We start from the raw sequence: 15161 nt of genomic DNA, 5'->3' as shown, positions 1-15161 counted from the left end.
TCTTGTGAGGATTGGAGAGTGCGTGTGGGGATGTATCGGGAAAGTAGCTCATAGATGTAGGGAGGGGACAGGTTATGGACTGCCTTGTATGTATTTGTTAGAACTTTAAAGTGACTTCGCTGGGCAATGGGGATCCAGTGAAGGAATTGGCAGAGGGGAGAGGCAGAGGAGTAATAGGGTGAGAGGTGGATTAATCGGGCAGCAGAGTTGAGGATAGATTGGAGGGGTGCGAGAGTGCTAGATGGAAGGCCACAGAGGAGAGTGTTGCAGTAGTCTAGGCGGGAGATGATGAGGGCATGTACAAGCATTTTCGCAGATTCAAAGTTAAGCGCGGATGTGGGAGATATTTTTGAGTTGGAGGCAGCAGGTGGTGGAAAGGGCTTGGATGTGCGGTCGGAAGGAAAGGGCAAAATCCAAGGTCACTCCAAGGCAGCGGACTTGGTTGACCAGGGATAGTGTGCAGCCATTGATCATGATAGATAGGTCTGTTGGGGGGAAGTTGAGCAAGATGGGGGAAAGATTATGAATTCTGTTTTATCCATGTTAAGTTTTAGAAAGCGAAAGGCGAAGAAGGATGATATAGAAGATAGACATTGTGGGATTCTTGATAGTAAGGTGGTGATGTCTGGACCAGAGAGGTAGATTTGTGTGTCATCAGCATAGGAGTGATACTGAAATCCATGGGACTCTATGAGCTGTCCCAGGCCAAAAGTGTAGATAGAGAAGAGCAGGGGTCCTAGGACAGAGCCTTGCGTGACACCAACAGAGAGGGAATGAGACAAGGAGGTGGTGCGGGAGTGGGAGACACAAAATGTCCGTTCTGTGAGGTATGATGTGATCCAGGAGAGGGCCAGGTCAGTGATGCCAAGAGATGAGAGAGTTTTCAACAGTAGGGAGTGGTCAACAGTGTTTAAGGCAGAGGACAGGTCAAGGAGAAGGAGGACAGACTATTGTTTCTTGGTTTTGGCTGTTAGTAGGTCATTGGTGACTTTGATAAGGACAGTCTCAGTCAAGTGGTCGGGTCGGAAGCCAGATTGTAGGCGGTCAAAGCGGGAGCAGGAGGAGAGGTGAGAGGACAGTTCTGAATGGACATGTTGTTCAAATAGCTTTGAGGAATACAGAAGAAGTGATATGGGGCGATAACTGAACAAAGCAGATGGTTTTTTGAGGATGGGTGTAATGGTAGCATGTTTAAAAGCAGAGGGGAAGACACCAGAGGTTAGTGATAGGTTGAAGACATGAGGATGGAGAAGGGAGTTAAAAGTTTTCAAAGTTGTTTAGGGCTGTGAGCCAGGGAAGATATGCGAGATGAGAAGTATGCCTGTTTTGCATCAGTGAGTGAGGATTTGAATATAAGGAGGGATTGCTTGTATGCGGTCAAATGATCTTTAGAATGGGATTTCTACCATCGCCGCTCAGCAGCCCTGGAAGCTTGTTTGAGTTTTTTGTCAGGTTGGTGTGCCAGGGTTGTGTGTTAATTTTTCAGGTTTTGTTGTGTGTGAGGGGGGCAACAGTGTCCAGAGCTGTACTCATTGTGGTGTATTACAGGGAGTGCAGAATTATTAGGTAAGTTGTATTTTTGAGGATTAATTTTATTATTGGACAACAACCATGTTCTCAATGAACCCAAAAAAACTCATTAATATCAAAGCTGAATATTTTTGGAAGTAGTTTTTAGTTTGTTTTTAGTTTTAGCTATTTTAGGGGGATATCTGTGTGTGCAGGTGACTATTACTGTGCATAATTATTAGGCAACTTAACAAAAAACAAATATATACCCATTTCAATTATTTATTTTTACCAGTGAAACCAATATAACATCTCAACATTCACAAATATACATTTCTGACATTCAAAAACAAAACAAAAACAAATCAGTGACCAATATAGCCACCTTTCTTTGCAAGGACACTCAAAAGCCTGCCATCCATGGATTCTGTCAGTGTTTTGATCTGTTCACCATCAACATTGCGTGCAGCAGCAACCACAGCCTCCCAGACACTGTTCAGAGAGGTGTACTGTTTTCCCTCCTTGTAAATCTCACATTTGATGATGGACCACAGGTTCTCAATGGGGTTCAGATCAGGTGAACAAGGAGGCCGTGTCATTAGATTTTCTTCTTTTATACCCTTTCTTGCCAGCCACGCTGTGGAGTACTTGGACGCGTGTGATGGAGCATTGTCCTGCATGAAAATCATGTTTTTCTTGAAGGATGCAGACTTCTTCCTGTACCACTGCTTGAAGAAGGTGTCTTCCAGAAACTGGCAGTAGGACTTGAAGTTGAGCTTGACTCCATCCTCAACCCAAAAAGGCCCCACAAGCTCATCTTTGATGATACCAGCCCAAACCAGTACTCCACCTCCACCTTGCTGGCGTCTGAGTTGGACTGGAGCTCTCTGCCCTTTACCAATCCAGCCACGGGCCCATCCATCTGGCCCATCAAGACTCACTCTCATTTCATCAGTCCATAAAACCTTAGAAAAATCAGTCTTGAGATATCTCTTGGCCCAGTCTTAACGTTTCAGCTTGTGTGTCTTGTTCAGTGGTGGTCGTCTTTCAGCCTTTCTTACCTTGGCCATGTCTCTGAGTATTGCACACCTTGTGCTTTTGGGCACTCCAGTGATGTTGCAGCTCTGAAATATGGCCAAACTGGTGGCAAGTGGCATCTTGGCAGCTGCACGCTTGACTTTTCTCAGTTCATGGGCAGTTATTTTGCGCCTTGGTTTTTCCACACGCTTCTTGCGACCCTGTTGACTATTTTGAATGAAACGCTTGATTGTTCGATGATCACGCTTCAGAAGCTTTGCAATTTTAAGAGTGCTGCATCCCTCTGCAAGATATCTCACTATTTTTGACTTTTCTAAGCCTGTCAAGTCCTTCTTTGACCCATTTTGCCAAAGGAAAGGAAGTTGCCTAATAATTATGCACACCTGATATAGGGTGTTGATGTCATTAGACCACACCCCTTCTCATTACAGAGATGCACATCACCTAATATGCTTAATTGGTAGTAGGCTTTCGAGCCTATACAGCTTGGAGTAAGACAACATGCATAAAGAGGATGATGTGGTCAAAATACTAATTTGCCTAATAATTCTGCGCTCCCTGTATAGGGTGGTGGCAGCATCTGGGTCTTGGAGGGAACAGATGCTAGAGAGTGGGAGAAGAGAGTCAAAAATGCAAGCCAAAGTCGAGATGTTTAAGGTTCCTGCGGAGGTGTGCTAGTGTGTGGACCAGGGGAGCAGCAGACAAGACCAGTGAAGAGAAGGTGAGTAGGTTGTGGTTGGATAGGGGGAGAGGCAAATTAGAAAGGTTAGATAGGGAGCAGAGGCGGGTAAAGATAAGATCCAGAGTGTGACCATCTCTGTGGGTGGGAGCGGAAGACCACTGTGATAGACCGAAGGAGGAAGAGAGTGACAGGAGTTTAGAGGCGGCCGAGTGGCAGGCGTCAATAGGGATGTTAATGTCTCCCATGATGATAGTGGGGATGTCGGCAGAAAGAAAGTGTAGTAGCCTGGTGTTAAAGTGGTCAAGAAAGATGGTGGCTGGGCCTGGGGGGCAGTAAATTACGGCTACTTGAAGGTTGTAGATGCGAACAGAGTGTACTTCAAATTATGTGAGCGTAATGGAGGGTGGCAGTTGGGCTGTAGGAGCAGGTGTCTGATAGGAGAAGACCAACTCCTCCACCATGTTTGCAGACGGGGCAGGGGGTGTGAGTGAATTGAAATCCACTATACGAGAGTGCAGCAGGGCAGGAGGTGTCAGAGGGTGTCAGCCATGTTTCTGTAAGACCCAGAAAGGAACGTTTTTGAAAGATAAAAAGTTCATGAATGTAGGACAGTTTGTTACAGACAGAGCGTGCATTTCATAATGCTCCTGCAAGAGGATCCAAAGGAGCAGGGGTCAGAGGAATGGTTATTAGGTTTAAGGGGTTGCAGAAATTTGTAGAAGGAGATTTGTAGTGGGACATGGAGGTGATAGTGGGGATTTGCTGAGGGGGCCTGGATTTGAAGATATATCACCAGCAATAAGGAGAAGCAAAGAAAGTGTTACTAGGTGAGAATAAGAGAGGGCATGAGGTATCTGTGTGTGTTTGGGAAGGAAGTATTTTATGTTGTCAAATAGGGTTGTGCAAGCTGTCAGATGAGAAGGTAAGATGGAGTGAGAGATGGATAGTTCCTTGCTGGGTGAATAGATGTGGGGGTATTTCAGGAGACTGTGGAAAAGTGGGAAGAGTAAGATGAAAAATTGAAACACTGTTTGCAATAACTATGTCTGTAATTACCTATATTACTTTTAGTTCTGAAGACTCAGGGTTGCTGACAGGCTTGGCCTCAGGGGTGCTGGCTGGCTTGGCCAGGCAGAAGGAGTGTGTGAGGCCTTTTTTCTTCAAGCTTCTCCGGAAAAAAATATTTTTTTCATTACACCTCAGGTCTGACCACCAATCAGACCCCCAATGTTAATCAGACCTTAGCTAACAGCCCCAATATTAATGACCCCCAATCAGACCTCAGATAAGAGCCCCATGCCTCATAGCAGCCCCCAGGAGCCTCTCAATCAGCCCCCAGTGCCTCTCCATCAGCCCCCAGTACCTTTTCCATCAGCCCCCATTGCCTCTCACCAGCGCCCAGTACCCTCTCCATCAGTCCCCAGTGCCTCTCACCAGCCCCAAATACCCTCTCCATCAGCCCCCAGTGCCTCTTCATCAGCCCACAGTGCACCCTCCCCGGTATTAAAATCATTGGTGGGCAGTGCTCCCTCCTCCCCAGTATTAAAATCATTGGTGGAAAGTGCGCCCTCCCCCCTATCCCCGGTATTAAAATCATTGGTGGGCAGTGCACCCTCCCCGGTATTAAAATCATTGGTGGGAAGTGCACACTTCCTAGTATTAAAATCATTGGTGGGCAGTGCCCCCCCCCCATCATTGGTGGCAGCGACAGTTCCGATCAGAGTCCCAGCAGTGTAATGCTGGGGCTCCGATCGGTTACCATGGCAGCCAGGACGCTACTGAAGTCCTGTCTGGCTGCCATGGTCAGTTAGTCAGCAGCATACATGCGCTGTGACCGCCAAGCACTCCTTCTTCTTGTAACTCACAGGTCTGTGCGGCGCATTGCTTATGCTTATAGCAATGCGTCGCACAGACCTGTGAGTTACAAGAAGAAGGAGCAACCGGACGGCCACAGTGCATCTAAGCATAATGCTGCAGAGTAACTGGCCATGGTAGACACGACTTCAGTAGCATCCTGGCTGCCATGGTAACCGATCTGAGCCCCAGCATTACACTGCTGGGACTCCGATCGGAACTTCCACTGCCACTGCCACCAATGATGGGGGGGAGGGGGGAGGGCGCACTGCCCACCAATGACTTTAATACTGGGGAGGGTGCACTGCCCACAAATGATTTTAATACTGGGGAGGGGGGGCGCACTGCCCACCTATGATTTTAATACTGGGAAGGGTGGGGGGAGGGGGCACAGCCCACCAATGATTTTAATACCGGAGAGGGGGGACGCACTGCCCACCAATGATGCAGCGCCCAAATCACCATGGGAACGCCTCAGATTTAGAATATACCGTCGGATCAGAGTTTTCTCCAATCCGATGGTATATTTTAACTTCAAGTGTCACCTACAGAGGACCAGGAAGCGGTGAGTACCGCTTCCTGGTCCTTTTGCCCGGCGTTAAAGACGTGAAAGGGAACGGCGTTCCTGCTATGAAAAAGTGCAGGAACGCCGTTCCCACATGTTCCCGCAGGATTCGAGCCCTGAGCACACCCGGTAATTATCACGTCTGAAATGGTAGTAAACATGCAGCGCAGAGGGGAGGGAAGAGAAGTACCCTTCCACTAGTGAGAGGGAGGAGTGGTGACCCTTAGCTCACCTGGCACTGGCACCTTTCTGCCCTTATGTCCCTAGATGGGCTGCTAACCTGTACGCCGATCACGTGCCTTGTCCCTGGCTTACCCTAAAATAAGCCCTAGGTAGTAAATAGGGCTGTTGGAGCACTAGTCCTCACCACTGACACCTAGGGTAACAACAGGGAAAGGACAAACACCACAAACAATCCTGGAAGGGAGACAACAACAACACGAGTGAACCAGAGATCCAACAGCTCCAGTTCCAATGGCTCCACAGCAACAGCTGTCCACCTGAGGTCAGAATAGAAGATCTGGAAGGAAGGTCTATATCTGGCAACAAGGGAAGCAGAAAGGGAGAATATATAATAGCTGAAAGTGGCTGAAAGAGAACAGTGGAAAGGAAAAGCTACAGATTCCAAAAATGGGACAAAAAGAATGGCAAACCTAAGCAGGAAAACCTGGACCGGAATTTATTGTCACCATTAGGTCATGGAGCGATCCCTTGATGAACCGAGCGTGCAGCCACCCGCTGCGACCTTGGCCCCAGGCTCAACAGGGTCAGAGATAGGTCATGACACCCTTGTGATATTAATATATTCTTTGAGGGGCTAAGTTTCCAAAATTGGGTCACTTTTTGAGAGTTTCTACTGTAGGGGTATGTCAGGGTCTCTTCAAATACAAAATGTTTCCCAAAAACCATTCTAGCAAAATCTGCCAACAAAAACCATATGGTCCTCCTTTACTTCTGACCACTGCCATGTGTTGCAAGAAAAAATGGATTAACATAAAAAAAAAGTTTTGACATTTTACCTCCATTTTCCGTTAATTCTTGTGTAACACGTCAAGGGTTAACTAAGTTTATATCATCAGTATTGAATAATTTGAGGGTGTAATTTTTAAAATGGGGTAATTTATGGATGGTTTCTATTACGTAAGCCCTCAAAATCACTTTATGGCTACTTTCAAGTTAGCGGCACCCTTTTACGGCAGGCTGTTCCGGCGGATGAACAGCCTTGTCGGACTCGTGCTGATGCTAGTGCATGCGTGCCGCTGGAAGTCCAGAGATGGTCGAAACCTCGCTATCTTTATGCTGCTGATACAAATAAAGCAACCAGATTTTTCCCATAAATTGACGAGTGCTGTGGACTTCTACATTTTTGCTTTGTAATGTATATGACATTATCGGTTTGACCAAATCAAATGTGTAATTTTTAATACTTTTTTTTAATGCTTTCTCTATTGAAGAATGGAGGACAACCTGGAGGAAGAGAGTGACCAAGCTAGCCAGCAGCATTCTTCCGCAGCTGAGGACGAGAATCCCCCTTCCCACACTATGGAAGATATGGCCGAAGCAGGACCATCTACCATCTCCAGGCCCCACATCCCTCCTGCAGTGGAGTCGGCACCTTCACTTCAGCTGCCGGCACGTCGGAAACGGTCGTTGCCATCAGCTGAAGTGGAGGTGAATAGTCGGGTGCTCGACTACCTGTCACGAGCTGCCAGGAGGACCATTATGAAATGTATGGTCGGAGTCTGGGCCCTCTTTTGAGGAGCATGCCGGAGGATCTATAGCTGTGTACACAAGGGGCACTTGGAATGGTTCTGGAGGTAGCCACTCCTCCAATTGACCGCACAGATGTATTTTGTGCCCTCAAAAACCGGCAAACACACTGGAACATCAATGGGCCACCACCTAGGGCTCCTCCACATATACCCATCAGGTCTCCCCACTACCCTCCTCCTCACCAAACATTTGCCCCTTCACCCCAACAATATGGGCACCAGTACATTGCTGACACATCATATGTGCAACAAGCTCCCTCCGCAGCTCAGGCTGCTCCACCCCGGCACTTCAAACCCTCTTCTCAGGGCACTTACCAGCCCCCACAATGTGAGGTTCCCCCGGCCACACCCTCAAGTTATTATAATTTTTAACTATGTTTGGTATATTGTAAAATATTTTCTTTACCTTGTCAGATCCGACTATAGTTTTTTAATTGACTATATTTCAATTAAAATAATAATACTGACAAAAAAGGACTTTGTTTTATTTTTTATTTGAAGTAATATACACTGTGATTTTATTTAACTAAAGTTGTAAAGAGGACTTATTATATTGTAATAATGAGGGCTTAGTTCATATTTCACACACATTTTAACTTACATTATGCATGCAAAATATGTAAGCTCGCAACCCACGTCCAAGGTCCTCATTGTTTTGGGAGTCCCTAACTAGAAAAAAATAATAAAAATGGACTAAAAAAATTATCCATCCAGGATACATACACTGTATGGTCAGCCTGAGGGTAATGAAACAAAATTATGTTGCTCCACATGAAGAAATGAACCAGCCAGAGAAAATAATTCACTCACTCTCAGTCCTGCTGAACCAGCTCTTCCAAGTTGAGAGGGATCTCCATGGGCAGCTGCAGTAAAGACTTCTGCATATTCATCAGGGGTGGCCTCATACATGCGAATGTAGTTATGGAGAACTACACAAGCGTTGATAACATTATTCACATTTTCCGGGGCAAGCTGAGTGGCCGAAAGAAATATACACCATTTGCTGGCTAAGATCCCGAAGGCACACTCCACAAACCTTCTGGCCCTGCTTAACCTATAGTTGAATAATCGCCTTTTATCATCCAATCCTCGCCTGGGGAAAGGACGCATTAGGTTTGGTGATAGGGCAAACTTCTTATCACCAACTATTATATATGGTGCAGGTGGGCCAGAGGAGCCAGGAGGAGGAGCTGGCTGGGGAATGTCCAGTTGGTTGGACTGAAGCCACGACCCATTCTAGAAGCCAGGAAGAAGCAAGCATCAGCCAAACTTTCACAGGCCCCGAAATCTACAATTATAAACCTTTAGTTTGTGTCAGCCAAGGCCAACAAAACTACAGAGAAAAACTGTTTATAATTATAGAATCAGGACCCTGAGTTCGGTGGCTTCTTTACCCGTATGTGCTTCCCGTCAAGGGCACCAATACAGTTGAGGAATTGTGCCCTCTCCAGGGAGCCCGGGGCAATCTGAAGCCAAAGCTGCCTTGTTGGTTGTGGCAGCACTGCAGCTCGCAGTTGCAACCAAATGATGGCACAAGTTGCCCTCACTATCCCAGCAATTGTGGAGGTCCCCATTCAAAATTCGAAATGTAAGGACAAAAAGGACTTTCCTGTGGCCAAAAATCTGTGAACACAAAAAAAAATACATCAGGGAATGCTCAAAACACTATCACCATCCACTTTATCTTTTTAATATGCAACTTCAAATCATCTATATATCGGAACTAAATTACATTTATTTGTTTATAACTGCACAAATATTTACATACCTCAGAGTTATAATTAGCTGTTCCTTAGCTGAAACACAATGCTGCATGTTTGTGTCCATAAAGGTCAAGCCAGGCCTCAACTCTGCCAAAAGCCGATTAAAAGTAGGGATCTACATTCGACAATGATTATAATATTTTGCAGGGTGCTCGCATAGGCCTGCATACAGACTCGTAAACTGACCTTTGCAAGCCCTTTGCAAAATAATAGGATGAACCCACATCCTCTTCCTCCACGGTTCCTCCTCAAGCATTTCTCTCTGCTCTCCAAAGCATCAGTACACCAGCCAGTACAAAATCACAGGGTCCGGATTTGATAAGGGGAAAGTGGACATCCTGCTATAAGGAACAAATTCAAACACTCCACACACTATATTAGATCCACACAAAATGTAGCTTTCTCAAACAGAAGAGCATGCTGTGTTTCAAATGAACATGTGACTATAGAAGATGGCTGCGTTTTTTTCAAGCGCATAAAAAATGCATGCCATCCGGATGTCATCCACGCGGAAAAAATGCCGAATGCAATCAAAACAGACTTATTTTGCCTGCCAAATTGCGCGTTTTGAAATGAACGCATCCGGACCTAATACGTCACGCGCGTGTGAAAAAGGGCTTATATTAGGCGGGGCCAAAGCGGACTTACGGCGGCACGTGTGCACTAGCGGCAGCACGAATCCGGCAGGCTGTTCACCCGCCAGAACAGCCTGCCGAAGAAGGCTGCCCTTAATGTGAAAGTAACCTATAACTGAAAAAATGGTTTTGAAATTTTTCTTGAAAATTTGAAAAATTGCTTCTAAATTTTTTTATGACATTTACAAAATGATGCCAACATAAAGTAGAAATATGGAAAATGTGAAGTATAAACTACTTTGTAAGGTATCACTATCTGCCATAAAAGCAGATAAATTCATATTTAGAAAATAGTGAATTTTTCAAAAATGTCTCTAATTTTAGAATTTTTTTAATAAATAAAGGTGAAACATATTGACTCAAATTTATCACTAACATGAAGTACAATGTGTCACGAGAAAACAATCTCAGAATGGCTTGGATAAGAAAAAGCATTCCAAAGTTATTATCACAAAAACATGTCAGATTTGCAAAGGGGCTCGTTAATGAAGGCTCGTTAATGAAGGGGTTAATGGATACTGTAGGAAAAGTCCAAACGCTGTTCTGACACAGGTCATCAACAGAAAGAGTATCTTGAATATCTTCTATAGAACATGATGGGGTTTTGTTGCCTCTTCTTAGGAAAAACAGAAGGCATCAGACTAAGAGGGAGGCGTGAAGACTGAGAAAAGATACAACTGAAAGGCTTCTCTGTGGTTGCAAGGAGGAGGATCAGGAGGAATATTGTGTCCCCTGGTTTAGAGGTGAACTCATCCTGCTGTGACTAAGAGGAGTGAGCCATCCAGTCCACACTCTCATCGACTATGCCCTCAATAATAATCTGGTAATTACGAAAAGCCAGGACCTTTGGCCTACTATGACTACTACTGGCAGGATTCTTGGTGTTGATACTGCTTCTGCTACCCACATTCTGACTATAGGATAATGATTTTAATTATGAGGCCTATAAATGAAAACTCATGGATTTCCTATAAATAGAAAGTCATGGGGCACAAATAAATGTTTCTTCCCTTCTACAACCACAATGCACACTAGTATTGACAATTTGCTATATTGACAGAGGATAAGTCATCAGTATATAGGTCTTGCAAAGCCTTTTTAATACATCTGCTGACATCACTTTAAGGAAACAACATCATGTGAATATATTCCTAACTAGTCTACTGACATTTAATAACTGATTTGATAAAAAAAGAAGTTGATTTTAATGTTTACCACAATCAATAAGCCAGAAACCTTAATTACATTAATAACTAATGTTGAGCAAATCAAAGTTAACAAAGTGGAAATCAATCTGAATATATGGAAAAATGTATTTCACCACAAACCTAAATTTCTTAGCGCTTTGTGGTAATGAACCAATGATGGTATCACTGTCGCAAACCACTGTGGACTGACTCTAAGCTACTGATTCCGATCCCAGCCCCCTCATCCCCTTCCCATTCCCCCTCTCCTACTCCCCCCTTCTCCCCCTACTTCCCAAGTTGTATTATATCCTTTGTTTATGGATACGTACAGGATACCTACAGTACAGACCAAAAGTTTGGACACACCTTCTCATTCAAAGAGTTTTCTTTATTTTCATGACTATGAAAATTGTAGATTCACACTGAAGGCATCAAGACTATGAATAAACACATGTGGAATTATATAAATAACAAAAAAGTGTGAAACAACTGAAAATATGTCATATTCTAGGTTCTTCAAAGTAGCCACCTTTTTCTTTGATTACTGCTTTGCACACTCTTGGCATTCTCTTGTTGAGCTTCAAGAGGTAGTCACCTGAAATGGTTTTCACTTCATAGGTGTGCCCTGTCAGGTTTAATAAGTGGGATGTCTTGCCTTATAAATGGGGTTGGGACCATCAGTTGCCTTGTGGAGAAGTCAGGTGGATACACAGCTGATAGGCCTACTGAATAGACAGTTAGAATTTGTATTATGGCAAGAAAAAAGCATCTAAGTAAAGAAAAACTAGTGGCCTTCATTACTTTAAGAAATGAAGGTCAGTCAGTCTGGAAAATTGGGAAAACTTTGAAAGTGTCCCCAGGTGCAGTCACAAAAACCATCAAGCGCTACAAAGAAACTGGCTCACATGCGGACCACCCCAGGAAAGGAAGACCAAGAGTCACCTCTGCTGTGGAGGATAAGTTCATCCGAGTCACCAGCCTCAGAAATCGCATCTTAACAGCAGCTCAGATTAGAGACCAGGTCAATGCCACACAGAGTTCTAGCAGCAGACACATCTCTAGAACATACTGTTAAGAGGAAACTGTGTGAATCAGGCCTTCATGGTAGAATATCTGCTAGGAAACCACTGCTAAGGACAGGCAACAAGCAGAAGAGACTTGTTTGGGCTAAAGTACACAAGGAATGGATATTAGACCAGTGGAAATCTGTGCTTTGGTCTGATGAGTCCAAATTTGAGATCTTTGGTTCCAACCACCGTGTCTTTGTGTGACGCAGAAAAGGTGAACGGATGGACTCTACATGCCTGGTTCCCACCGTGAAGCATGGAGGAGGAGGTGTGATGGTGTGGGGGTGCTTTGCTGGTGACACTGTTGGGGATTTATTCAAAATTGAAGGCATACTGAAACAGCATGGCTACCACAGCATCTTGCAGCGGCATGCTATTCCATCCAGTTTGTGTTTAGTTGGACCATCATTTATTTTTCAACAGGACAATGACCCCAAACACACCTCCAGGCTATTTGACCATGAAGGAGAGTGATGGGGTGCTGCGCCATATGACCTGGCCTCCACAGTCACCGGACCTGAACCCAATCGAGATGGTTTGGGGTGAGCTGGACCGCAGAGTGAAGGCAAAAGGGCCAACAAGTGCTAAGCATCTCTGGGAACTCCTTCAAGACTGTTGGAAGACCATTTCAGGTGACTACCTCTTGAAGCTCATCAAGAGAATGCCAAGAGTGTGCAAAGCAGTAATCAAAGCAAAAGGTGGCTACTTTGAAGAACCTAGAATATGACATATTTTCAGTTGTTTCACACTTTTTTGTTATGTATATAATTCCACATGTTTTAATTCATGGTTTTGATGCCTTCAGAGAAAACTCTTTGAATGAGAAGATGTGTCCAAACTTTTGGTCTTTACTGTATATATAATGTATCAGATTTAGGCGCAACTATCCAACTATGGCTCGGTTGTTATATCACCATAAATCTAGAGTGATGGGCACCGGTCTGCTCACAGCTCTATCATAGTTTGCGTTTTGTTGTTGCGTCATCACATTATTTGTGGGCGTTGCTACTGAGCGATCCTTGAGCTTGTCCAACCTATACCCAGGGTTGAATGGTTGTGCCGTCCAGGAGATAGGCATTTCCATGTTCACTGAGCCTGTCTTTATATACTTTGATACTGTAACACCATGTCACCTTATTGACTATGTATCTTGTAACTCAAATGTTTATATGTTCTCTTTAAATTCCGTACTTACAACGGAAATTATATAAAATTAATAAACAGAAAATAAAAAAAATAAAAAAAAGAATGAACCAATGATGGTAAAAAACAAAAAATTACATACTCACCTCATCTATTTAATCGCAGAGAGGCCATTGCGGCCATCTTGATTGAAGAAAATGCTCCAATTCACGCGCCCACTGACATTTGACGTTACCACATCATCACGCTGGGTGGACACAGTGACGTCATCAATGATGACATCATCATGTCAGTGCCCACGAAAATTGCCACGTTTTCTTCAATCAAGATGACCATCACGGGCTCTCCGTGATCAAGTGGATAAGGCATGTATTTTTTTGTTTTAACACATGATTTACCCCCGATAAATGTGACTCTCAGATGCCACAATCAGTGTTGAACGTGGAATCTGAGGGGTTAAATGATGGGGACAGCACAATCACTATTCCTCATTATTGTGCCCGCTCCATATAATTGGAATGCAATTCCTTACAAAGTAGTTCGCTACAAATAAAATTTCTTGTCAAAGTTCGGCGAAGCAGCCAAATCGAATTTTGAAAAACTTTGTTCATCACTATTAATAACAATAAAAAACCATTTTATTGTTCCAACAGAGTGAATGAGATTTAAAAAAATATCATCCACATACTGTGTAAATTGACCTCTGGTGTGGATTTTATTCACAATTAGGTTTTTCCTAGCACCTTCTCACGTCTGTCCCTGCACTCTGAATGCTGGAAAATGCCTGACTCTAAGGCTACATGCACACGACAGTGAATAATAGCCGTGTGAAGGCCATTTAAGTAACGGACATCACATGGCCATTTTTAGCACCAATAAAAGTCTATGGGGCTATTCACATGGCCGTTCTTTTAACAGCCAGTGAATAGCGTTCGTCCAAACATAGGACATGTCCTATTTTGGTCCGTTTCGACGGCCAGATGGACCCCATTGAATTCAATGGGACTGTTTACAACGGCCGATTGACAGGAGTGCACCTGTCTAACGGCAGTTAAAAACGGGTACACTTTATCTAAATGGCCATTTAGTGGTTAAAAAAACTCACCTTATTCACTTGCTCGCGGTATAACCTGTGATATGCGTGGTGACGTAACCACGTGGGAGAGCTCAGTGACGTCATTGTGCAGATCACAGGTCTTTCAGCAGGTCCTGTTCAGTCAAGAGAGAAGAGACTGCCTGAGCGTGAGCAAGTGGATAAGGTGAGTTGTTTTGTTTTTGTAAAATCAACACACAAAAAAATAAACAGCGGTGGTTCATTATGGGGGCATTATTTAAACCATAGGGGAAGTTATTTAAGATGGGGCCCTACATTGGGGGCTTTATTAAAGCTGGGGACAGTAACAAAAAAAAAATCCTAAACTATGGGGGACATTATTTTACCAGGGGCCTACATGGTGGCATTATTAAAGCTGGGGGCAGCAAAAAAAACCACAACAAATTCCTACACTATGGGGGACATTATTTTAGCTGGGGGCCTACCATACAGTGGGTGTTCTCAGAAGAGTGGGAGTAGACATAACTAATCAAATTCATCAATTTTTCATGTCTGTTTTTAACTGACATGTTTAACTAAAACAAAATGGATGCAAAACGGACATAAAAAATGGACACACGGCCAGAAAATGGATGCACGCATTGATGCAAAATAGCCAGGAAAAACTGACACTGTGTCCTTAGGCTACATGTACACAACAGTAAAAAAAAAAAAAGTCTGTTAAAAAAAGACACACTGTCAGTTTTTTATGGCCATTTTGCATCAGTGTGTGCATCCATTTTCTGGGTGTGTGTCCGTTTTTAATCTCTGTTGAAAATGGACATGAAAAATTGATGAATTTGATTGGCAGTTATTTCTAGACCCACCCTTCTGAGAACACCCACAGGATGGT

This window comes from Bufo gargarizans, chromosome 4 (genome assembly GCF_014858855.1).
Source record: "Bufo gargarizans isolate SCDJY-AF-19 chromosome 4, ASM1485885v1, whole genome shotgun sequence".
NCBI classification, from domain to species: Eukaryota; Metazoa; Chordata; class Amphibia; order Anura; family Bufonidae; genus Bufo; species Bufo gargarizans.
The sequence above is the reverse complement of the archived record's forward strand: the minus strand, read 5'-3'. Positions refer to the sequence as shown.